The sequence below is a fragment of the Aethalodelphis obliquidens genome, unplaced genomic scaffold, assembly GCF_003676395.1.
Source record: "Aethalodelphis obliquidens isolate GAN/ISIS:26980383/991018 unplaced genomic scaffold, ASM367639v1 scaffold6, whole genome shotgun sequence".
Classification (NCBI taxonomy): domain Eukaryota; kingdom Metazoa; phylum Chordata; class Mammalia; order Artiodactyla; family Delphinidae; genus Aethalodelphis; species Aethalodelphis obliquidens.
In genome coordinates this window covers 43,675,722-43,701,577 of record NW_020837950.1, presented here as the reverse complement: position 1 = coordinate 43,701,577, position 25,856 = coordinate 43,675,722, and positions in this window count along the sequence as shown.

Below are 25,856 nucleotides of genomic sequence, written 5' to 3'. Positions count from 1 at the left end.
GAGCCATGGCCGCTGAGCCTGCGCGTCCAGAGCCTGTGCTCTGCAATGGAGAGGCCACAACAGTGACAGGCCCGCGTACCGCAAAAAAAACCCAAAAAAACCCTCCATTAGCAGGTACGAAGTAAAAAAGCATTGATTTTAAAATATATTCTTATTACCTAAGGAAAAGGGAGAGACTATAAAAAGAAAAATATGCAAATGTTAACTCATTAGATTGTGAGTTCTTTGGGAATGTTATAATATTTATAACTCAGAGCATAAAGATACTAGCACTCAAAAAAAAAAAAAAAGACTGAAGACTGAATGAATGGGAAACTAAATGCCTGACCTTAGGACTTTTCAAAAACATGCATATAAATATGATTTTACTCTTTTCTCCAAGGTTGTTTCTTCATGGAATGATTGATTAATTGATTGATGAATGTCTAATGTAGATTAGAAAGAGCTCAGAAATTTAGTCTAACACTCCCATTTCACATAGGAGAGTCCTGGGGTTAAGAGAGGTTAAGGTAACACAACAGAATCAGGCCTAGAAAACAGGTTTTCTAACTTTTTGACCTGTGTTCTCAGTACAGCATTCATCTGACAAATTCTTTAATGTTAAAGTTGTAGATTCAAAATGAAATGTTCAAACTTAAATGGTAAGCAATACTGAGAAATGGTTTAGAAACTTCTTCCATGATGTCGAGAGTTAAAGAAAATGTATTCAGATCTGATTCAAGCACAGGCAGTGACCCTGATCTCACAGCTTATCTTTTTGGAGTATGTTGTCAAAGTCAGAAAGGTCGAGGATATTATCCTGAGGTCTGAAGAATTCTTGCCATTAGGAATGGGGGAAATTAAACCACCGAGTTTTAAAGAAAATGACTCAAATACAGGCACCGTTATTAAAAATTATCTTTTTGAATCATCTATTCAGAATCCTAATAAGGGGAGTTTTAAGTGGAAATGGATTAAGCCATAGTTTCTAATAAGAATCAATGTACTTTTATTCAAAGTATATGCCTTATTCAGACTTGTTTAAAAAGTACCCTCTTTTATCATCTCAGTGAATGTTATCTGGTATCTCTAGGGAATCACACAAGACTGATTCTGAAAATTGTGGCTCCAGCTTGTTCAATTAAATAATTTTCCTAATGACAAAAAAAAAAAAACAAACACAAGACAAATACTATAGTATTTTCATAAACAATGAGTAACAATTGCAGGATATAAATGGAAAAAGTGCCATTGATGATAATGCAGTGGCTTTTAAGCACTTGTGAGAGAGTCCAATTATAGTATCTCCTGCTACCTTCTGCCTTTCAGTATAAGCCTACCACCCATGAATGGGAACATGTATCACTTCCTCCCAAACAGTTCCATTCAGTTCAGTCATGAAGAAAACCTCTTTTATGCAGACCCCCACTTCCTTCCCTCTGATGTCCAGATCTTTCAAGCTCCTAAGTCACACCGCATTTCTGTGCATCCTTACGTCCTCCTCAGCAAGGCTGTTGGGAAACACTTCAAACAGTCTGTCCCCGAGGGGGACAAAAACTGGCAAGGGGGGAGGGGAAGGAAGGGCACTCAAGTCAGCGCTTGCCAGAACAATGAAAAAAACAATGTGGAAGCTTGTGGTCATGGTGGTGGAGGGGGAGTGATCTTTACTGAGCCAAATGAAATGACACCTGAGTGAGATGTTTCATTCATTCTAAAGAGAAAAATTAGGAGTTAGGTAATCGCTTCACATCTGTGAAAATGAATAATAGGCAAGTGGTGTTAAGAGAATAATTTGGGGTGTGAAAAAGAGGCCTGAAAGGATGTGGCGATGCTTTGACTTCCCCAAGCTTTTCAGAGCCTCTGAATTTCCATTTTAACCCACTGAGACACCAGGCACTTAGCGTCAGTGCAAGACACTGAGTCTGGACTCTTAATGTGGTTACATTCGTTCTGACCTAAAAACCCGTGGATAAGGTTTCTGTCAGTGACATGTTCCTTGTAATAAAAACATAACCATACTAGATATGTGTAGCATAAAGGCAGATTGTTTTTAAACGGGGGGCTTTTCAAGGTTTACTGCAAGGCGTCAGCTACTCTTTAAGTTAAAATAATGTTTGACAGGTCAGTAATGAGACATAAAAGATTTAAAAAGAAAGAAACAGACAATTTTGTACAACTAAAGGGGCAGAAACAGAAACATCAAAGCTCAGGAACTGTATACATTGCACAAAGCATTAGGAGTTTCTGTTCTCTTTAACATTTTGACATATGTTGTGTAGTGTGGTTAGAGCTATTAAGGGAATGCAAAGTTCCTTCCAAGCAGTTCTTTTACCACTTACATCGTTCCATGGTCACTTGAAGGGCACTTTGAAGTTTCCCAGGAAGAAAAGCAAGGTACTGCTGTGCTTTGCTGGGTAGGATAAGTATGCACAGAGAATGCTATGGAATGTAATGCAGCAATCTGTCAATTAAGTAGTATTTGTTTTTGATTTAAAGGCATTTTGATTTTTAATACAGGGATTCCAAGAGAAATCTTCTGTCTTTTGCAATTACCCCAGCTCTGTTAGAACTGAGACCTCTCTTAGGGTTGAGGAAACTTGGAAGTTAGCCTTGGCAGGTTGACTGTCCAATTAAAGGAGTATGGGTGGAATACCTCCCAACTGGTAGATGTGAAACTCCACATAGATTTGGAAGGAAGTTTTCATAACTATTACATTCTTCTGCTTGATCATTTATTATTTGATTGGATAGTTTTTCATTTAGCTTCAGCAAATTATCAAAAGCATTTCTTGGATGGAATAAGACAGGTGTGATCATTTCTAAAATTGAGTTTGAAATGCTTTCGTTCAGGAATGCTTTTTAGAGCGTGTTATAGCTTAAGGGACAGAGAGACTCTTCAGTTTTCTCATAACTAACTGTTTTCCTGAACCTGATTTCTGGAGCCAAGATTTTCCTTGAAGAGTCAACATCATGTAATGAAAGAAGCATGGACTTTAGAACCAGACAGTTGTAGATTTATATGCAGCTTCTACCAGGCTGGGGAACCTTGAGAAAGTCTAGTAATTTCTCTGAGCTTTGGGTTTCTCGTCTGTGAAGCTGGGATAATCATACCAGTTTATGCAGGGTTACTGTAGGAATTAAAATATAGTTTTACATAAAGTTTTAACATCTAACAAGTACCAGTTCTCCCATTCTTCCTTCAACAGAAGGAGGACTGATTGGAAAGACTTACACTTGGGAGCCAGAAAGAAGTATATTGAAGATTATGAGAAGGAAAACTATTCTTTCTCTTTATATTAATGTTTATTTTTGTAGCTTCAAAACCTATCATCTCAAAAGCTTGGATGTTGGAATCAGAACAAATGAATGAGGGAATTATGTGGACTCATGTCTCCCTACTCCTTATTTTTTCTAACCCCCCATTGCCACCATGGCTTTAAAAGTAAGCCATTTGGGGGATCAGCAAGAGCACATCAAAGGTAAACACAGATTCCTCAAACTCAGCTTGTCCAGTGCTGAACTTAGGATCTTCTTCTGCCACCATCGGCCACCCAATCTAAGAAGCCAGGCTTTCTCTTAGCTATCCTCTCTGATACTCCCTACATGCAACCCACCTCCAAGACCTTCTGTTGCTACTTTTTTTTTTTGTTTGCGGTACGCGGGCCTCTCACTGTTGCGGCCTCTCCCGTTGCGGAGCACAGGCTCCGGACGCGCAGGCTCAGCGGCCATGGCTCACGGGCCCAGCCGCTCCGCGGCATGTGGGATCTTCCCGGACCGGGGCACGAACCCGTGTCCCCTGCATCGGCAGGCGGACTCTCAACCACTGCGCTACCAGGGAAGCCCTGTTGCTACTTTTAATATGCCCCAGTTCAGTTCCTTTCTCTCCTTCTTCTTTGACTCCGTCTAAATTTTGGTACTCTTCAGCTTTCTTAGGTTACCTGCCAGGAAATTTTAATTGGTGTCTTTTCCTCTGGTCTCAATCTCTTCCAAATACAAAGCTAATTTTGTAACTCCTCTGCTTAGATCCATTAAATGTTTATTATAACCATTAAGTGTTTATTGTTTAATTAAAAAATTAAAGTCTGAATTCCTCGGCGTAGTTACAGGCCCTTTATGATGTGGTTCCAGCCTGTGTATTTGGCCCTATATCCTGCCATGCGTCTCCTTGCTTCCCAAACGCCATCCACTCAGAATCACTTGAGGTTCCCATGCTGCCACTACACTCTGTACCTTGGTACATGATATTCCCTCTACCTGGATCTCCTTTTATCCTAAGGGAAATTTCCCAGTTCAGACATTCCCTTCTCTGAAACATTCCCTGACTCTCACGGTTTACCACTACCTGACCTTCAAAACCTGGGAGAACGAATCCTCCCCCTCTTTATACTCCCTGAATCTGTATAGACTCTAGGATCCTACTCACCAGGCTGGATTAGATGCAGTGTTTCCAGCCCTTGGATAATGAACACTGTGAACAGTGAACACACCTTTTCATCCTTATGCTCTCAAAGGCTTCTCGAAACAACAGAATTTAGGAGACAGTATCAGGTTACATGGATGTGGCGGCACAGGAGAGAGAGAGCTGTGATGAGACCAGGCCACATCTGCAACCTAGGAAGCAAAATAAAAGGACCAGCTTGACGTTATTTATGATAATGTTGGCACAGTAATATTATATGATGAAAATACATCAGTAGTATAGAAAGAATAGTGAAAGAAAGTTTAGTGGCAAGTGATATATATGTTTCAAAATGCCAGTGACTTGACCCTTAAACTTTTAGAGCCATTGTGTCAGTTAGGGTATGGCCCAACCTGTTGTAAGAAATAGATTCTAAACTGCAGTGGATTAAATAAAATAGTAGCGTATTTCTGGTGATTTCATGATAAAAGTGTTTGTGAAATATCAAGAGATAGAGAAGGAGTGATCACTTTGACAGTGGGATTGAGGGAAGTGATAATTGGGTTGAAACTTGAAGGACGCTTACGACTTTAACAGGTAAAAAAATAGGAAAAAGACATTCCTGTAGAGAGAATAGCATAAAAAACACATGCACTGTCCAGGGAAGTGCAAAAAGTCTGGTATGATGAAGTGAGAAACTAGTGAGAGTTGAGGATGATCAGGTGTGTGGGAACCACACTGTGAAAGCCTTAAATGGTAAGCCGGGTAGCTGGGTTTATGCAAAGTCTACATGTAATGTCCCAAGCGGAAAGCCACATAAGGCTTTTGATCCAAGTGGTGATATGACCCTAACTATGACATAAGAGGAGCCTACAGAGGGCAGTGGGTGGGAAGGAATGGTTTATTACTATATGGTTGTAAGGCACCCTGGTCATTCCTATGGTGCGTAATCTGGGAAAGGAGTTTACCACAGGTACAGGTAGATCTTTCTAAATCCTGATAGAGAGGAATTACTTCATTTGCTATAGGATAAAATTTGGGATGACGGCCTTAGCATTCTCATCCCTACTCAAACATCAGAATACCTGGGGTAGGAAAAGGTCAGAAGGTAAAATATCTCCTTCTAGGCCTGGCGGGAAGAGCAGGATATAATTACCTTTATAAAATGAGACATACCAGGAGTTGAATGGCTCACTTCAAATCCAAGCAAACTTAAAATGTATGACCCTAAACTACATGCCCCCCAGGCTATCTACAAAAAAAGATTTGGCTGTGTACTATTTCCTTGGGGGTGGGGAAAAGAATAGAGTATACATTTCGTCACACATCTAAAGATTCCTTTGAACTCATTCTTCTTATATCCCTACACACTTTTATTTGAAGGCTGCAGTGCCCACAAACCCAGCAGATAATTTACATTTTGATATAAGCAATTTCAAACAATTTTTCCTCTCTGTGTTTTTGGCCAAAAGTTTTGGTCAGAGAGGAGTGAGTCATAGACTCAAAAAAAAGAAGCATTTGGGTCGTCAGTGATATTACTACAATGCTTATCCTATAACAGTGTTCGTATTTTAGCTGGTCACTTTTTAATACCCAAGCCCATATTGTATTATTCCAGGCTAAAGAAATTTAGTGAAGATCACTCCTAGCTTTTATCTTTTATCTATTAGAACATTATTTCCCAAAGTAGGGGTGAAGCCTGTTAGTTCAAGGGAAAGTGACATCACGGTAGAGACATCACTGTGAATTTTCTAAAAACCAGGCCTAAAAGAAGTTTAGGATTTAGAGACATGGAAGAAATGTAAAGACACTGCTGGTAGGATAAACAGGGTATGTAAGAAAAATCACACATTCATTCTTTTATTCATTTACAAACATTTATTAAGTGGTCACAAGGTGTTAAACAGAGCTGGATAATTAGTAGATCTTGAAGAACCGTGAAAGATAAACCGGGAAGAATAAGTGAGAAGTAGAATGTGAAGGGTCTCACATAGCTAGCTAAGGCATTTGTATTGATAATTTCTCTTGGAGGCAATAATGAATCTCTGAGAAGAGCATCACGTTTGAAAGTTAATCCAGGAGCATGGTGAGTTGATGGGGAAAGGGAAGAGAAAGGAGGCAGGAGAGCAGTTCAGGGAGGCTCTTGTAATAGTCTAAGCATGAGGGAACAAGGGCCCCTGTAGGTTGATGACTGAGGGATGGAAAGGAGTAGGAGATCAAGAGATAATAGGCCAAGAAAGAACAGAGGAAATTGGTAACTATGATGGATATAATGGAGGGAAAAAGAAAACATGTTAGAGGGGGCATTTTTGGATAAATGCTATTTGTTATAATATCTACCTTGGTACATTCAGGACATAGAATTTTCCTTTTTTTTTTTCTCTCCTATGAATTCGTTAGTGTTATGTCTAATCAGGGTTAGAATATTTAGGAACATGACTGGTCATCTATAGGATCTTATATGAAAATTTAAGAAAAAACAGTTTTGCTTTCATGTCACTCTATAAATAAAAGATATAAAAACATATTTTAAAACAATTATTATAGACAATTTCCCACTGTAAGTAGGAGCCAAAGTTTTGTTCATCTATATTTAGGAATCAAATATTGGCCTAGAGATTATTTTTAAAAAGCTGCCAGAAGATACATGAACATATTCTTTGCTTGAGACTCGACTACACAAAAGTTTTAGAGAAGGATTTCTGTGCCAGGTTGGTTTTATAAGGACAGAATTAATGGTAGTAGGCCACACATTAGGAAAAAGATTTTCCTGTTAGGTCGAGAGGTTCATGCCTTTCTGCTGAGCTATCATTATAAATGACTTACTTAAAATTAAGCGTTGTCGAGGATTAAAAGTGTGAACACCAAAGCTCGGCTTCTCAAGCAATATAAGGGCTGTGAGGGATGTGTTACTACGTATACTCATTTGAGAAACATGGAGTTCCTGGTCTTGGATACAGCGCATGGGAAGAGAGTCAAAGAGAGAGGAAGTCGGTAGGGTCACTCAGCTACGGTCAGGAGAATAGTCGTGTTTGGATCAGGGAAGAGTAGGCAAGTACACAAGCCCAGCTGTCGAGCGGCTATCCAGAAGAAAGATGACAAGTATACGTGGGGTCTTAAATAGCCGAGTGTGCCCACTGATGATGGTTCAGACTGGTTCACAAGCTTACGAACATAGCAGAACTCTCACTCCCGGATGAATTAGATTGTCTCATAGCTCCCTGCATTGGTTTTTCTTTTATAGCATTTATCAAAGTTAGTCATTATACATTTCTGGGATTATGTGATAAATGTCTGTCTTGTCCATTGAGCTGTAAGCTTAATAACGCAGTAATGGAAGGGACCATGGCTGTTTTGCTCGCAGTAGTTATTCCCATCAACAGTCAGTGCCGGGCACTTACTTTATTCCCAATAAATATCTATTGAGAAGACTAATGTCTAACACTCTTATTCCTCCAAGTATTATTTAAACTTCTATTTCTAATTGGCAAACTAGTTGGAAATAATCAGAAATACATAGTATATGATGATAATTTTGAAGACTCTCAGTGTTCAAATGTCAGAGAGCAGAATGAGGAAGTTAAAGTGACAAATACCAAAATTTTAAGGCTTCATTGATTATCAATTTAGCATCCATCTATGAAAAGAGGTCCAGAAGGGACTGTGAAAATATGTATTAATCTATTTCTCTTTCATGAAAATGATCAAATCATGAAGGTCTTCAAATTAGTGAAAATTAAAAATAACAGTGGAATCACTGGATATTTAAACTGTGGTGGGGAAAGCAAAGTCATTTCCATAAGAGGAAATTGTAGCCGACCACATCATATATTCCCTTGAAAGACTATGCATACGTCACTGTGGATAAAAGAGAAACTGAAAATGTAATGTATTTTCACTTTCAGACACCTTTACCCAAGTTCTGCATCAAAAGCCATTGGAAAAAAACTGTGTCACTGTGGAAATGGGGAAAATGTTTTGTCACAAATAGGAAATTGGTTCAGAAATAGGAAATAAAGGGTAGTGATAAATGGACATTTTCTTGTTGGAAAAGGTAAACAGTGAGGTGCTCAGGGATCAGGGCTGATATAACTTTTGTTCAACATTTTAATAAATGACCTGTAAAAGGAAAACGTCCCCTGGACTTTTCACATCTTACGATTACTTAACTCTTCCAGGTAAGGAAATGTGAAATGTCATATCAACAAGCTAAGCTGCAGAGAAATTTTGCAGAATATGTATGGGCAAAAACTTAAAATAAAGGGCTTTTTACTTCTTGTTATTATAAAAGAGATCACATAACATGGTAAATAATACAAAGAGCACAAAGGGATAAAAAATAAAGTGAGGCTGTCAACTCAGACTACCCTTCAACACCCTCACGTTGATTCTATTCCATAGAGAGTGCCACCTAATTTCTAGTTTCTAGACTGTCCTTCCTGAAGTATGTGCATATATGTACACTTATGTACCTATGTCTTTATAGAATATATTTACACATAAATGGGAGCTTACTGTATACACACTATTCTAAACTTTGGTTATTTTTATTTAAGAGTGCATATTAGAAATATGTTTTCTATTAGCAGAAACCACTGCATCCCCTTTAATGACTGCATATATACTGCTATGTGGATTTTCCATATCTAATTTACTCAGTACCCTGATGATAGATATTTAGGTTGTTTCCTGTTTTGTTATTATTAAAATTTCCATTGTTGATATTTTTGCTATTGCTGTTACTACAACAAGGACATTCTTGAATGCATATTTCTTCACATATTTGGGAATATACCTGTAGGATAAATTCCCAGAATTGGGATTGTTGAGTCAAAGATTAGAGTGGTTATAGTTTGCTTTGCTCCCTATTGCCTTACAAAAGTGTTGTATTGATATATATTTTTACAAGTAGGAAATGAGCATCTGTTTCCTCATACCATAGCCAATAGTGAGTATTATAAAAACGTTTTAGTTTTTACAAAGTATAATCTTCATATTAAAAATGCATTTTTATTTAGAGTCATATACCACAATGTTCAGTGCAGCACTATTACAATAGCCAGGACATGGAAGCAACCTAAGTGTCCATCGAGAGATGAATGGATAAAGAAGATGTGGCACATATATACAATGGAATATTACTCAGCCATAAAAAGGAACAAAATTGAGTTATTTGTAGTGAGGTGGATGGACCTAGATTCTGTCATACAGAGTGAAGTAAGTCAGAAAGAGAAAAACAAATACAGTATGCTAACACATATATGTGGAATCTAAAAAAAAAAAAAAATTCTGATGAACCTAGTGGCAGGACAGGAATAAAGACAGACGCAGCAGACATAGAGAATAGACCTGAGGACACGGGGAGGGGGAAGGATAAGCTGGGATGAAGTGAGAGAGTGGCATGGACATATATACACTACCAAATGTAAAATAGATAGCTAGTGGGAAGCAGCCGCATAACACAGGGAGATCAGCTTGGTGCTTTGTGTCCACCTAGAGGGGAGGGATAGGGAGGGTGGGAGGGAGATGCAAGAAGGAGGGGATATGGGGATATATGTATGTGTGTGTATATATATATATATATATATATATACATATATATATATATGTATGTATGTATAGCTGATTCACTTTGTTATACAGCAGAAACTAACACAACATTGTAAAGCAATTATACTCCAATAAAGATGTTAAAAAGAAAAAAAAAGAATAAGTAAGGGAAATTGAGCAACGAATACTTACAAAGTAAATTTTGCCATCAAAATCTCCTGCCACCCAGTCTCTAAATTAATTGGAATTTTAAGTTAAATTTTAGGTCTAATAGCTATTGTTAAGATATTAAACAAGGAAAAAAATTATGAGTGTAGAGTAATTGGAATTCTTGGAATACCCATTACAGTAAAAACACCCAATTACTAACCATAAAATAAATGTTTTTATTTAAAATTTTCCATTAAATTTTTATTTAAAAAATACAAGCCCCCCCCCCCCCCCAGCATACTTGAAAAGTCACTATTTTCAGCATGGAAGAAATGGAGCCAGCTGTAGGCTGAAGGCTAAGAGGGGAGGGGAGGCAGTGAGAGCAGATAGTCCTTGAGGAAGGCTTGAGAAAAGGAGGAGAGAGAAGTAGCAGGCAGGAAGTGGGGTCAGGGCTCAAGCCAGGAAAAACATTTTGTTTCGTAAGGAATTTGAGTTATTTAGAATTGGAGTAATCTTTCTCCTGAGGAAGTGGATTCCTTGTCACTAGAAATGGACAAGCTGTGACTGTGATAACCTCTGACCAAAGACACTGCAAAAAAAACTTCATGCACTGGAAAGAAGACTCTAAAATCACTTTGTCTCAGGCTCGTCAGATAGGAGAATAACTAAGAGCTAATTGGATCCTCTCAACAACATATAATATGTACTTCATGAAGCTGCAGATTCTGCTTGAATATCACTAATTACTCACTGAAGTCAATGGTGGAGCATCACAGAGAAGAAAGAGGTGATCTCTAAAATTCCTTCTGATTTGAAGTTTTTATGATGGCTACATTAGAAATGTTTTTATTTAAGATCCAGGTTGGAGGAAAATAATATGACTGACCAAATCCCTATGTAATTATTCGTTCTAGAGGCTTAATTTGTACAGAAGAAATAAGAATAGGTAAGATTTGGTTGCTCACAAATTAATATTTCTTAAGAAAATCATGCAAGCCCAAGAAATACTTTGAAGCAAAACAAGTTTCAACTGATAAAGTGGTTCCTGCGTTAATCGTTTACTATACATTTATGATTTTTATAAGTATCTTCCCCATCTGTTTGCACTCAGTAAGTCCTCCACTTCATCAGATACATTCCATATACACCCAATTTTATTTACAACCTGGCCCATTTTGTGTGTCTCTCACATGTACACACTCATTTTTTCATCTGGGATTTATACACATTAGTAAAATGCCTGATACAAGAAGGACCAAGCAAAATTAAAACGAAAACCAAAAAACCCAGACTTCCCAAATATAAGAGTTGAAGCCTTTTTTTCCTTGCAGTTTTCTTAGGATTTCATGAAAAGCCTGGGGTGGTATATCATAATAATTTAGTTTAGAAGATAACTGTCAAGGGTGTATCAAAATGTTTTTACCAATTTATATTGAAATGCTTGGTTTCAATATGGGCAATCTTTCAAACGCCTGATTAAATTCGCTGGAAGTTTTGTTTGCTAAAGCATTCCACATCCTGGGAAAATAAAACCAAATATGTTGTTTTTCCTTGTTCTCCACTGAGCCATGCAAAGTTAAAGAGAGCTAAAAACAAAAAAATCTGAATAAATCCTCTGTAAATCAAATTGACCTCTTCTAGGCATTTTTTTCTGCATCTTGGCCAGGACTGAATCTATATCCTTCTCTTTTTCTAGGCTCACTCTGTGTGGCCCACTTCCTGTGGCTGTTCCATTCTCTGAAATGACAGCATTTTTGGACTACAGTAGCTTAAAAAACATTAATTCGCAATTATTGGAAATAGCCTACATTTCACTCAAGGCAAAGAAATTGTTCTTGCTTTTTGACACTTGAGCTTTCTTGCTTCTGATTTCAGGCAACCCAAACATGGGAAGGTGTAACTTTCTTTTGGAACCATTTCCTTTGTGCTTTACTTGGCCACTTGGCCTGCCCTGGTCCCCCCAGACAGGCTGTCAGCACATTCTCTTCTCAGGGTGGTGTGGGGAAAAAAGCCCGAGTATGGAAGGAGAGTTTATTTTAGGTAAATTTAATCAAGCAGTGAGCTTTTATTTTTACTTTTTATATTTTGGAAAAAAGACCTCATGTTAGAATGGACAGAATTCTGGAACTAAGTTGTAGAGATTTTCAGTTTTGCAGATGATGAAACAGTCTCAGACCTCTCTGCTTTTACCCTTTACAACTTGTTTCCCTTTTTTGACAGGAGGAAATAGTTTTACAGTGTACTCAAAATAAACCCCAGTTTTCTTTGGTCTACAGTACTTGGGAATGGTGGGATACTTGAAAGAGAGGAAAACCTCCTGATTAAAAGCAAAGCAGACAGACAACTTTCATAGGGCTCATCCAAAAATGGACTGGGAAGAATGTCTCTAGTACAAACGGTCTAGTGAGAAAAGCCATTCCAGCTTCCTCTTTCTTCCAGATTTAAAAAAGTTGGATTAGCATATCATCTTGAGTATATGAACTCGATAGTAAGCACATCATTAATTATAATAAGCCTGATTCTCTATAGTTTGACTGTGCAAATTCAAAACTCACATTTTTCTGTAAGCTGGCACAAACATAAATCACTCCCCTCCCCAGGGGATCTAACTGATAGAAATTTGGTCCTATTGAAATTTACCTTCAGTGGGTACCCTGCCAAATACAAGAGAACTGACTTTATCTATTTTAAATCTTACTTAGCATTGCTGTCTATACACTGGATCATCAAAATACTCTATTCAGTATTGTTGGGTACTGAAAATTGAACATTTATCATATCATGGGTAGTTTACGCATTCTCACTTTTAAACCACCTAAAAATCCTATGGGTTATTTATCCCCACTTACCAGATGAGGAAACCGAGACTCATGGAGTGAAGTACAGATATATATTAAGTTATATTGTATATAATATATATAGATTTCTATGTCATATAATTACTGCTACAACTTTATTAGAGACTTTTGATACAGTGCAAAACAGGGACTTCACAGTAATAGAGACTTAAATGTTAACTTCCCTTAAACAAGTTATTCAATCTAACGTAACTCAGTTAAAAAAAATCAACACTCTCAAAGGTATATTCCCTCAAAGCAGAACCTAAAGCAGGCATTTGGGTACAGGTGCTTTACAAGGGATGTGCTCTTCAGGGAAAAACCAGTAAGGGACCGAGGGAAGCAGAATACAGAAGCAGAAAGAGTGGAGACAGGATGTCGTCTCAGGGAACGTCTAGCCTTGGCCTGATCCACCAGACATCGAAACATACATTGTATGGCAGCGTATGCCTGACCTAGGGAAGGGACAGAGTTTTGTACCCCTTTATCAGTCAGTCATTGGCTGACCCCAGCAAAAGTTTGGCATGACCTTCCTCCTACTCGACTTCTGGAAAATTGGCTCCTGTCTGCCGAGGCCAGTCTTCCTGAGAAAGTCGAGGGTGTCAGGGTGTCATTTGTTAGCCCACATTATCCACAGCAGCTGGAGCTGTGTGTCATAGCAGGGTAAGGTAAGCAGGGCAGGGCGTTTAAAACATCGACTATATCAATTTCTGTTGCGTGTCTGCTAGATGCCATTGACTGTATTCCTCACCTTAAAGGAACTCAGAGTCTAATGGGAGGAAAAATAAGTATGACGGGGTCAAACTAGAAAAATATCTGTAGTGTCACAGTCTGTTCTGTACACCTGGGCTGGGGCTGGGGAGATGGAGGAAGAGAAGGGAGAGGGAGAAGGGCTAAAGGGCTGATGAAGGGCTAAGAAAAATCAAATGATACCCGAAGGGACTGACCCTCAAGGTGCCTCTTGGAGACCCTTAGAAGTTAGTGGATGAGATGCCAAAGGACATTTCAGACAGTAGAAACAGCATAAAAATAAAGGGAACTTGACTAATCATGGCAACTTTGGGGAGCAGCATTAGGTCTCTATAACCAGGATGATTAAACCTTGTGAGGGCATGGTGGGAGAAGAGACTGGAAAGATGAGTAAGGGTCTTTTGGTCTATGCCTAAGAGTGGAATTTAATACTGATGCAATGGGAAAGTTGAAAAAAAAATTGCTACAGGGTGACCTAGTCTCAGGTCTTTGCCACACCCATGACAGTAATTACTTAAATAGGTTTTGCTCTGTAAGTAGATTCATACAATGTTGCCACGCTGGTTTACACTTTTTTTTCTCCCACCTCCGTTCTCCTGGAAATATCTGAAATGTAGGTTGGATGATTTTGCCATACTAATATAGTTGATTAAACTACACCAAGGATAATTCTGAGGTTTGTGTCAAAGAGGAGCACATTGCCTTATTCCACATGCCAGCAAATGCATGGCTCGAGCACAGGGACACAAACTTGCAGGGGCCGCTTGTGGGAGTTTTCGTCCAGGCTTCTCCAAGCCTGCGCTCACCCTGACGCTTACTCCCTAATCTCTGAGGTTGTTCCACATCCCATTCTTTGAGCTCTATAAGTCACATGGCTGTTAGACTCCTAACTTGCTAACTTACTTTGCTTTTCCTCAAACCCATGGCTCCCACCACTGAACGCTGGTAGACTTCTTCAGGGTGGAGACCGACTTACTTATTTTTGCTACAGTCACCATTGTTTTCTCTCCATTTTGATACTTTTTCCTTTTCCTGTTATAGGGTCATATTGCTTTTCCACATGGCCTCAGGTCCTTCATGTGCTCTGTGGAACTCCCCTGAGTTCCAGCCAAGGTGCATGCTTTAGAAGTGTTCTTTGGAAAGTAGCACAGAGCATGGGCTGGAGTGTAGAGTGGTGGGAAATAGAGGTGCTGAGTCCGATGTTCAATAAGGGATATACACATCAAAAAGTCACTGTTTATGATAGCAAAACCTGGAAGCAACCCAAATGATTTTTTTTTTTTTTGGCAGGAGGTGGAGACCGTGAATAATGGTGGTATAGTCACACAATAGAATATTGTATAGCTGTCAAATGAATAGATTACAGTCCCACCCAGTAGCATAGATAAGCATAACAATATAAATATAAAAAGTCAGTCACCCAGATTTACATCTAACATAATACCATTTTTATAATATTAAAAACAATATAATAAAAGTAAATATTTTAAGAATACAGAATGGATAATAAAACCATATCATAAAGTAAAAAAGGGACTAATGAAACAGGATTTGAGGTGGTGGTTACCTTACATGGGAGGAAGCAAAGGAATGGAATGGGGGAGGTAATTAGGTGTATGTCAAGTTCCTAGCTTTTGTTTTGAATGGTGGTGTCATGTGTGATTATTATATAGTAAAAAGTAACTCCAAATTGTAAACCAGTTACATAAAAGAGGGTCAACATGGACAAATGACAAGAGTGTGTCATGATCCATGGGCTATGATTCAACTAAATCTGTGTACCTGAGATCCAAAAAGAAAATCATAGATAATTCTTGTAGTCACTCAGGAGATAAAAGGGAATAGCAATGCTTATGGCATGAGCTGTTTTGAGAATTAAGTGAGACAAGCAGTGGGCTTCATAGGTTCTTAACTGACCTGGGAATGGCGGGGGTAGTGAATCTTTGGCAAGACTGGGAACCATGATCCCTAAAGTTTGGCCTCGGTGGGTATACAGCACAGCTGTTTCTCTTTGAGGCCTTACCACCTAGATCAGATCTTAGTTAAGACCCAGATACCCTTGTCCTCTTCCCACTTTCTGTGAATCTTATCTCTTTCTCCTTGCCCACAGGGTCACCCCACTCCCTCTTCCCTCTGTAATATCCAGTACATTCTCTTCAAAAAATTAAAAATTTTCCAAATGGTAGGAAAACATTGACTTTAAGTAGCTTCTACTTTATGCCCTGAAAATATACCTAACACGAGAAACTACTCCAGGAAAATGAGGTATAAGAAAATGTAAGGAGAAACACAAATATTTTAGTAAAATTTCCTGCCTGTATGTTAAGCACTGGTCATGTGGCCTTAGGTGCTCAGTAAATATTCTTGACCTGCCTCCACCCCCTAGTTAATAACAAGGAGGATGGGCTTTTGTTTCCCTATTTGGCTCAGGAAATCTTATACCTGAAAATGTGAAGGGGATTTCAAGTGGGCACTGTGGAGAAATCTATTTCTGAGTTTGCTTCTTCCAACTCTGCTCTTCTTTCTATAGAACAAAAATGATAACCCGTGTGTTCTGTTGCCAGAATAGTGTGACATATAGGAGGTGCTCAATACAAATTTCCTGACGACAATTCCAAAATAGAAGATGTGAAAGCATCATTTTTTTCTTGAAAAAAGGAAACTTGGGACGAAGGCAGAATTCAATGTGTTCTAAAAGTGGCTTGTGTCTTCCTGTGGTTGGCAGACTTCAGCCCATTTCCTATTTCCAGAGGCTGGATGTTCTCCAGTCCAAGCGATAGGAAGTGCACTTCCTTGGAGTGGGACTTGGAGCATTCAAGCTTCAAGACAGCCCACCCACCCAGAACCCCTCCCACCACACATCACAGCGTGGGAACTGAGCTCTGTATTCCTTTACTTTCCATTGATTCATGCAAGCAAACAAAATAACGCACTCTTCTCCCTTAAAAGAGCAATAGTTTAATCTGAGAAAAGTAATTCTAAATAACAAACTGGTGATTCAGGAAAATGTTTCTTTGCCTCCTAGCAGTTCCACAGAGGTAAACTATTCATTACAGGAATCTCCTGGGTAATCAGCAGACCCCAGCCAATCTGTCCAGATGGCCCCATCCTATCACTGTGTGTTGCAATAACATAAAAAGAAACCATGCTCTGTGTTGGCTGATTTGAAAATGGACCGCTGTTGTGGAGATAAATATAGAAAACTTATCAGGTTACTAATCTGCCATTGAACGTAGGCCTCAAAGGAAAGTCATAATCATGCTTGTCATCTCTGTCTTCAAAGGCCATCACAAATATAGCTAATGAATTACAGTAGCACCTGCCTCCACCTTTATCAGGTTCCCTTCACTTACTTTTCTTTGTCTCTTGAAATATCAGCTGACTTCATCATGATTAGACAATGATACTGAACAAAATCATGATTTCTCATCTGCCTTAGCATCACCTTGTATCTGTGTTTCTGCTGTTGCTGTTAAATTCAGCTAGAAATTTAGGGCAGTGGGAAATCCATCTATTTTATCTACAGTTGACGATAAATGTTTTTGAATGAATAAACGACTATATGCATTCAGTTACCTCCACTATCTCAATGTTGTACAAAGCTATCTTTTTTTGTAACCTTACCTAAAAAGTCTCCATAATTTCACTCAATATTCCATTGAAAATTATTTTAAAATCTCTTTTTTTCTTTGTTTAAAGATTGAAAATAGGGGCTTACTGTCTGCTGTGTAAAACTATTTAACATCATTTAAAATTGTTACTAAACCACTTTTCAGGCTTATGGCTGACTATCTTCTTGACTTTAACTTTCTTCCTTGATCTTATTTTGCAAACGCAGGTCTCTTCCAAACAAGTATTCAGGTGTGCTTTGTTGCTTAAAACTGTTAAACTAGACCTCGGATTTCTAGTACTTGTTAAAATTACTAGCTCTGAGCATACAGAAAAAAACTCTCTGTTCCTATGAGTTTGAGTATTCATACTTAAAGGTATATTTGATAGTAACATTTTAAAACTCATTTCTGGGTTATAAGCAAATGAGTTTTTTTTTTTTTTTTTTTTTTTTTTCCGCGGTACATGGGCCTCTCAACTGTTGTGGCCTCTCCCGTTGCGGAGCACAGGCTCCGGACACGCAGGCTCAGTGGCCATGGCTCACGGGCCCAGCCGCTCCGCAGCATGTGGGATCTTCCCAGACCGGGGCACGAACCTGTGTCCCCTGCATCGGCAGGCGGACTCTCAACCACTGCGCCACCAGGGAAGCCCGCAAATGAGATATTTTGAGTAGAACCATTATCTTAAAATGTAAGTTTAGACACTTGATTGTTGCAAACATTTGGACTAGATATTTTTACTTTTGGTATTACATATATTTGGCTAACAATAGTTTCTACAGTTGTGAAGTGCTTCTTTATTGGAAAAGTCTTGGTTCCTTTATCCTTTTTCCAATCACAGGATCTCCAACTAGTTTTTATTTTTTAAATAAAATTTAATTTGTAGAACAGTTTTAGATTTACAAATAAATTGCGAATATAATACACAAATTTCCCAAAAACCTCCAGACAGTTTCCCCTCTTATGACATTTTATGGTACATCTGTTACAATTAATGAACCGATATTGATATAGTATTATAACTAAAGTCCATACTTTATTCAGACCTCCTTAGTTTTTGCCTAAGGTCCTTTTTCTCTTCCAGAATCCCATCCAGGATATGATATTACATTTAATCATGTCTCCTTAGGCTCTTTTGGCTTGAGACAGTTTCTCAGACTTTCCTTGTTTTTGATGACCTTGATAGCTTTGAGGAATACTGGTCAGGTATTTTGTAGACTGTCCTTCAACTGGAATTTGTCTGATGTTTTTCTGATGATTAGAGTGAGGTTGTGGGTTTTGAGGAGGGAGGCCACAGAGGCAAAGTGCCATTTTAACTATATTATGGGAAGAATCTATTAAATCAATTTAACTTATTACTATTGATGTTGACCCTTGTCATTTGCTTAAGGTAGTCTTGGTTGGATTTCTGCACTATAAAGTTAGTCTTCTCCCAAGCCTCCTCCCTACTTTCCACACTGTACTCTTTGTAAAGAAGTCATACAAATGACCCACTCTTAAGGAATGTGGCTGCCACATAAATTATTTGGAATTCTTTTGTATAGGGGATTTCTCCTCTCCCCCATTTATTTCTTTATTTGATCAGTCATCTATATCTTGGACTCATGGATATTTATTTTAATACTTTGAGTTATAACCTAGCACTGCTCTGTTTCGTTGCTCCCATTGTCCCAGCTGTGACCATTGCAGGCTCTTTTATCTGGCTCCATTGCCCTTTGACATACTTCCATCCTTGCAGGTTTTGTAAAAATTCAGTTTTAGCTCCTTCTTACTTTTTGGTGCTCTAAGATGCTCCAGCCTCATGCTGTATATTGTCTGCCCTAGTCCTAGAGTCAGCCATTTCTCCAAGGGGTCCTGTTTCACTTTATTGGTGTTAGAATAGACAATCGGGGTGCTTCGTGTATTTGCTACCTAGAATAGACAATCGGGGTACTTCGTGTATTTGCTACCTGGATGTCATTGTTTCTAGGCCCTCTCAATCGACTGAACAAGGAAATATACGTGTGAATTTTAATCCGTGTATATACATATACCTATAAATATTTCTTTATGTAACTATCTGTATCTATATTAAACTAAACATGAGTTCATACTGATGTCTCCAACTCTAATCCATTACCACATAGATCATTTAACTTCCTCCCCATACTCATCTCTGGACTCCCACTCCAACAGTGAGACACCTGGCTCCCACCATCCACCATCCATTCACCTCATTGTTTAGTTCCAGCATACAGTGTGGAGTGTGTCTGAATATCGCAGTGTCTGAATTCTTTACCCATACTTCCATGGGAAACAGCTCGATCAACTAAAATCCAGAGATTATGCACAATTTCTTCTGCCTTTCATCATAGAGATGCCACTCATTTCCAGAGTTACTTGGACCTATCTGTACTTTTATCCCCATCACCCTTCAGTGAGATTGCTTCATATATTTGTAATATAGTTAGATTGTTCTGACATATTCTACATTCCCTTCTGGGATCCCCTGACCGCTTAAATAAAAATTTTTTTACTTTGCATACATTAAGGTTCACTCTTTGCGTTACAACATTCTGTGGGGTTTCACAAATGTAGACTGTCATGTATCCAAAATTATAGTGTCGTACAGAATAGTTTCACTGTCCTAAGATCTACCCTGTACCCCACCTATTCAACCTTTCTCCCTCTCCCTGAGTCCCTCATCAACACTGATCTATTTACTGTTCCTATAGTTTTACTTTTCCTAGACTTTCATCTAATTGAGATCATATGGGATATAGTATTTTCAGGCTGATTTATTAAAGAAATGAAAGCACTGCATCTGCATTTAAGGTTCATTCATGTTTTTCATGCCTTGAGAGTTCATTTCCTTTTATTGCTGAATAATATGCCATTGCATGAATGTATCACAGTTTGTTTACGCATTTACCAGTGAAAGACCTCTGGCTGCTTCCAAGTTTTGACAATTATGAATAAAGCTGCTATAAACATCCACGTGCAGATTTTTGTGTTGACATCACTTTTCACACCACTTGGGCAAATACCTAAGAGAATGATTGCTAGATTATATGGGAAGACTGTGTTTAGGTTTGTAAGAAGCTGCCAAACTGTCTTCCAAAGTGGCTGTACCATTTTTGCGCTCCCACCAGAGATGAACAATAGTCCACATCTTTACCAGAAAGGGTAAAGATGGTCAGTTTAAAAAAAAATTTTTTCCATTCTAGTAGATGTATAGTGGTATATCATTGTTTTAATTTGCAATTACCTAATGGCAAATGATATCGAGGTCTTATTTGCTATCTGCCTATCTTCTTTTGTGAGGTGTCTGTTCAGATCTTTTACTCATTTTTTAATTGGGTTATTTGTTTCCTTATTGTTGGATTTGAAGAGTTCTTTGTATATTTTGGGTAAAAGTCCTTTATCGGATGTGTGTTTTACAAAGGTTTTTTTCCTCAGTCTGTGGCTTGTCTTTCCATTTTCTTAACTGTGTCTTCACAGAGAGAAGTTTTAATTTTAATAAGGTCCAACTTACCGTTTTTTTCTTTCATGTATTATGCTTTTGGTGTCATATGTAAAAACTCTTCACCAAACTCAAGATTGCCTAGATATTTTCCTATGTTTTCTTCTAGAAGTTTCAGAGTTTTGCATTTTATGCATAGATATATGATCCATTCTGAATTAATTTTCATGAAAAGTGGAAGGTCTCTTTCTAGGTTAAATTTTTTGCATGACGACATCCACTTTTTCCAGCATCATTTGTCTGAAGATTGTCCTTTTTTTCCTCCAGTTTTATTGAGATATAATTGACATTCAGCACTGTATAAGTTTACGGTGTACAGCATAATAATTTGACTTACATATATAATGAAATGTTTACCACAGTAAGTTTAGAAAGATTATCCTTTGTCCATTGAATTGCCTTTGCTCTTTTATCAAAGATCAGTTGACTGTATTTGTGGGGAGTCTATTTCTGTGCTGTCTATTCTGTTTTATTAATCTGTATGTCTGCTCTTTTGCAACTACTACACTACCTTGACTTCTGTAGTTTTATAATAAGTCTTGAAGTCAGGTACTCTCAGTTCTCCAGTTTTGTTCTTCTTCGGTATTGTGTTGAACATCATGGATCTTTTGTCTTTCCATACAGACTCTCCAATCAGTTTGTCAATATGTGCAAAAAATAGCTTGCTGGGATTTTGACTGGGATCATTTTGAATCTATAGATAAAATTGGAAAGAATTGACATCTTAATAATATTGGTTCTTCTAATCTATGAACACAGATATCTATTTACTTAGAATTTTTCATTAGATTTCTGCAGTTTTCTGTACACAGATCCTGTACATATTCTGTTAGGTATACGCCTAAGTATTTCATTTTTCTTGGCGCTATTGTCAATGGTATAATTTTTAAAAATTCAAATTCTTATTTGCTGATATGTAGGAAATCAACCGACTTTTAAATCCTAAAACCTTGTTATATTCACTTATTAGTTACAGGAGGGTTTTTTGCTTTTGTTCTGTCCATTCTTTGGGATTTTTAGCATAGACAATCATGTCATCTGTGAACAAAGACAACTTTATTTCCTTCTTCCCATCTGATATACCCTTTATTGCCTTTTCTTATTGCATTAGATAGGACTTTTCAATAAGATGTTGAATGCACATGGTGAAAGAGGACTTAGTACCTTGTTCTGATCTTAGGGAAACTGTGTCCAGTTTCTCACTATTAAGTATGATGTTAACTTTTGCTTCCTTTAAGAATTAAGTATTTACCTTAGTCAGTTCAGGATGTTATAACAGAATACCATAGACTGGGTGGCTTAAAAACAACAGAAATTTACTTCTCACAGTTCTTGAATCTAGGAAGACCAAGAACAAGGTGCCAGCAGATTCAGTGTCTGGTGAGAGCCTGCTTCCTGGTTTATCCTATATCCTCACATGGTAGAAGGGGCAAGAGAGCTCTAAGTGCACTGAAAAGTACGCTAATTCCATTCATGACCCTAATGATCTAATCATACCCAAAGGCCCCATCAGTGTGGTGAATGAAGTACAGCATTCACAAATAGTTCTTATATTCTGTAAGCTCAAAGCAAATTCTCTGTCTACAAATTCAAGTTATTAATTTTATACAACTGGGTTTTATGAAGCTTATTAAATCTTGAGGGTCTAGATCAAAGTTATGACTTTTATTTACTACCAGTTAGTTCTATGAGCGTAACAGAGCTGCTGGAGTCAGTTAAGACAAAAAATTTCCAAATGATTTATCTCTCAGTAGAGTAGAGTGAGCTTTTAAAATTTCTTGAACTATGTAGTTATTTAGAGATATATTTATAATATGAAAGTCCAAGGGTCCTTTTGTCAACCTTATAAGTAGGCTGAGAAATTTTATCAGCCCTCAGAAACATGCACAGTATCAGCCAGCAACATTTTTTAACAAGAGTGTCATAGTGATGAAATATCTGATAGCTATGAATGTTAAGCATGGAGTATATTGGGACACATTTCAGTTTGATGAATATTCTTATATCTATGGTATTTTAAAACTTTCCTTAAAATCTAATGCTAATCATAAGCCTTGGGTAGGAGGGTGAAGTCTGGCTCTTTACGATAGATACTGAATTATGTGAAAAAGGTCTGTTTTGGATCATTTGTGTTGTTAAGTATAACATTTCCTAATCCTATTTTGATAAGCCACAGTGAATAAGCAGTCTTTTATTCCATGCATAGATAACTATAGATTTTACATACTGTCTCTAGAAATACATAAATCCAGAGCTCAAGACACAGTATGTGCTTCATCATGAGGCTGTTGCTTTGTATCCTGCATCATATCCTTTAATAAACTGGTAAATGTGAAAAAGAAAAAAGGCACAGTACATGAGAAGCTCTACCTTAAAGGAGGTTATTACTTTTATATTCACCTTCTATCTGACTGTCTTGTCCTGCATTCAGTTTTGTTTCCAGAACTTTAGCTGTTCTAGTCTTTACTACAAACTCCTCTTCCTCAGACTAATGAACAAATTGTAAACCTTTCACTTCCTGGTCTTCTAAACACCAATTTTTATTCCTATTCTACCCCAGGAAAAACGAATCCATGATTTCTATTCATGATAATACAAACTTTTTACCCTCTTTGTTACTATGGAATTCACAATTTATTCCTTATTTCATATTTGTTAGATTTTTTTTTTTTTTCATTTTCCTGGGGTGGGAGGGTGAGGCAAGTCAATGGGAGAGAGCTAAAATTTTGAGGAATAAAATTCAGGAGTCTTGATTTTCTGATCATTAACACCTTGTTTATGGAATTAACAAATTAAGCTAAATGTTAAATTTGCTTTAATATGTACAATAAATCTCCCCATTCTAATTCTGTATATTTCATTTGTATATTATTATTGTAATGAAGATTAGGTGATTAAAACATTGCTTCTGGGTTATGATTACTTCTCATTTTCCTACTAAAGTTCTGAGACTAGACTGGCCATCCTTCCAGTCTCAAATTTCTACATGTTGCTCAATATTGAGTTTGTCTTTGGATATATAGACAACGAAAAATTTTATTTCTGTCAAGTGAATAAAAAAATGAACAAATCAAAGCACTGGAAAAACCAAGTGATATTTAGTCTGACCTCCAACATTAGAATTAAAGTCAACATGGAATTTTGTAGCCAAGGCACACTTATAAGTTTTTTTTTAATAATTTCTTTATTTTTCCCCATGTTCAATATTAGTTATCTATTTTATACATATTAGTGTGTATATGTCCATCCCAATCTCCCAATTCATCCCACCACTACCCCTCCCCCACCACTTTCCCCACTTGGTGTCCATATGTTTGTTCTCTATATCTGTGTCTCTATTTCTGCCTTGTAAACTGGTTCATCTGTGCCATTTTTCTAGATTCCACATATATGCGTTAATATACAATATTTGTTTTTCTCTTTCTGACTTGCTTCACTCTGTATGACAGTCTCTTAGTCCATCCATGTCTCTACAAATGACCCAATTTCATTCCTTTTTATGACTGAGTAATATTCCATTGTATATATGTACCACATCTTCTTTATCCATTCATCTGTCCTTATAAGATTTTAAATGATGGGAAATTAAAAGATTAGCGATGTTAATTCTAATTTGAGTTAGCCCTATATTTAGGAAAAAAAATCAGTCTGAATTTAGAATCTGTCACTTGATCTGTGCTCAATTTCTTCCCTCTATAACAATGGGTTTGGGTTGTTTGAAGTGTCTGACAAAGGTCCTCTGTCTTCATTATAGAACGGAAAAACATTTCAGAGATTGAGATTTCTTATTGCCAGATTTGGAATAGGTACTCCACCATATTTTTTTTAAATAATAATTTATATTTGCTCTAATCCAAAAGGAATCATCATGGGTCTTTCTTACAAACAGAATTAGTTTTCTTGCCTTAGTTGTTTTTAAAGGGCAACATGACAAAATCAAATGACTTCCAGCTCAGGGAGAAGCTAGAAATCTCTGGAGGATGATACTGCCTGTACTTACTTGCAGAAAAGAATTTAGCCTTTTTGTGAGTAAAGACCTTAAGGTGAAGAAATTATAGAAATGAACATGTTATCATGTATCAGTTATCCGGAAACTGTCTAGACAAATGATATGTGATAAATAAAATCTGGAGAATATTTTGGGTTCAAAATTTGTAACCAGCTTCAAGCTTTTTCCTATTTAGCTTCATTTACTCTTGTGAAAGAGTTATTTCCTGTTCTTCAGAAGGCTCTTTTGTGAGGTTTAACTGAAGGATTGAAAAGCTTCTTAGTCATTAAATGGCTCTGACAAATAACATTTTGGAGGAACACAACTGGATGAGTGAATCAGAAACCAAATGAATTTCAAATGACAGATCTGATTCAACATTTATCTCCCCTTTTACTCTTAAACATGCACATGTGTGATGGGCCATAACCACAAGACCAAGACACAGTAATGGGTGACTAGATGTGGGGAGGCTCTTACAGGAGCAATTTATTTGCAGAGAGTTCTGGGAATTAATTTGAACCCCCAAAACTGTTACTCTATGTAGACCATTAACTTGCTACTGAAAAGGAAAAATAAAGCCATCTGTAACAGTATTCAGGAGAGATGGCTTTATGAGTTTAGATAGCAAGGACAAGTGGAAAGAGAATGATAAATCCAGCAGATGTCAATCCTTGGGAAGAAACAGAAGATGCACAACTGGAACTAAGTCCACAAATAAGTAGTATGAAAATAGTCCTTTTATTCCAAGTCCAGGGTGCGATATTATGTAGGCCTTTCATGACATTATACCAATTGGGGCAGTTTGTGAAAGAGCACAGAAGGTCATGGGAACCCTTAGGAATTTTTATGTGTGCTGGGCATAAATCCCTTCTGTGCACAAGGGACTCACACTTGTAACCATGAAGTGGATAAGACTTAGTTGTGGAGCAGAGAGAGATTTAGAATCTTCATCTCTAATTCAAGGTCCATGATCTTGAAAATCTCCTGCTAAAACAGGACCCACTGTTTGGAAAGAAATTAAAGTCAAAGAGCAGATTGATAAGCCATTGATTAGAAGCCTTGCTTATTCTTACCAGGCCTCTAAGATAGT